The sequence below is a fragment of the Uranotaenia lowii genome, chromosome 2 (assembly GCF_029784155.1).
Source record: "Uranotaenia lowii strain MFRU-FL chromosome 2, ASM2978415v1, whole genome shotgun sequence".
Lineage (NCBI taxonomy): Eukaryota > Metazoa > Arthropoda > Insecta > Diptera > Culicidae > Uranotaenia > Uranotaenia lowii.
This window is the reverse complement of record NC_073692.1, coordinates 391,383,868-391,385,715: the sequence shown is the minus strand read 5'-3', so window position 1 is coordinate 391,385,715 and position 1,848 is coordinate 391,383,868.

The window sequence follows — 1,848 nt, the reverse complement described above, 5'->3', positions numbered from 1 at the left end:
CCACTAATCGTTACCTAGATGTTAGAATCGATCGTTTTTGTTCGTTTAATGTTTAACTGAATGCTGAAGACCAACAAGAAAGAAAAGGAAATCAAGACTCAAAGACAGTCGAAAATATGCAAGAAAAACAAAAACGAAAATGACTAAATTCTGAACTGTTTAAGTTTATTGCCCAAAATGATTGGCCTCTTATAGTTAAAAAGCCCTCCAATACGGTGACATACGCCGGCGGAGTGGAGAAATATATTTTTTTTCTTTTTGGAAAAACAAAAAAAAAACAAATCGATGTATTCGTGTAGATGCAAGTGAATCGAACCTTTGATGGAAAATCTTTATATTAAATGTAAAAACTGAAGAAAAAAACCTGAAAACAAATAAAAATGAATTAAAATGTGAAATAACCCAACGCTATTTGCACTGAGATGACAATCCTCGCTGTTTAACCTAGAAATATTAGTATGAGTGATCAACTGCGTTCTAATATCGAATTGTGTAAAGTTTAGCGTTCCAACCAGGTCCCGGCAACGATGCAGGAGTTGTCTATGTACCGCATGACCAACATCTTTTAACTAATAGTGTTTTCGTTTATTGACAGTGGCAACCTAGTTACCCACGAGTTTTGCCCTAGCTGCTGTTATTATGTTCGTTTATTAATAGGGCGTTTGCACAGTGCATTAGTATAAGTAAGCCGTTGGGCAAACAAATGTGACAGCCCCATGTTAAATGGATACAAATCTACTGAAGAAGGATATTTTTTGAAGAATTAATGAAAACTATTGAAAAGTTTCTTAAGAACGACACATTTTTCGAAAGCTAGATCACTTTTTTACTTGCTTGTGATTTTTTTCTAAGTTTGAGTGAAGTTCTTTAACAAAAATGAAGACTTTGTACAGGATATGAGCGTTTTTAGTGGAAGCAGGGCAAATATTGCTCAAGTTTATTAATCAATTTCGTGACGAAAACTCTTAACGTCATCTTCCTGGTTCTAAATTTTATATGAGAGACCCAAAAACGTGAACAAAGGATCTGGGGGAACCGTTTAATGTGCTTTACAATGATGGTTGGCTTGTTTTTCATTTTTGTTTTGCTTGGTTCCTCACTGATATCCAATAAAATAATCACCTAATCGTTTCCACTTGTTAGCAAATGATGCGAAATATCCTTTATGAATGTTTTTTAGAGAAATTGAGCATTCATTTAAGGAAAAACCAACATTTTAGTTGAATTTTGCTTTCGCCGCATATAAAAACCTCTAATGTGTGCCCAACAGACCTCTTGTATGTGTGTGTAGCAAAAGCCCTATTCAGAAGTCCACTAGTTTTGCCCGAGATGTTAACCTCAAGCAGGCGGTTGCAGCCCGTAAAAGCTGTCAGTGTTGGGGGTAAACATAGGTGTGAGTATAGCAATCATATATTTGCATCGTCCCGGGTAACGATTCTGTTTGTTTATTCAGAAAAAGTTTTGCCCCGCGCTTGTGGAGAAAACGAAAACGGCATAAGTGTTGGTGAATCTCGTTTTTAAGCTTTTTTCCTCAAATTTAAGCTTTTTATGCTTTGAGAGCATAGGAGATGAAAGCTTAAATCTGAGGAAAAAAGCTTAAATCTGAAGAAAAAAGCTAATATCTGAGAGATTGTATATTGTTGCCGGCACCTGGTTCCAACGTTGTTTTACTGCATGGAAGTAATTGAGCAAACCTGAAATTTTCGAATCTGTGCTTCTTCATTCGAATAACGTTTTCGGGCTAATTGTTGGAAATGGAAAAAACTGACAACGGCAAAGCTAAAATTTTGGCGCAATTTCAGATATCACAAGTTCTTTTTCATAAAACAGAGTTTGGAATGCCATTTC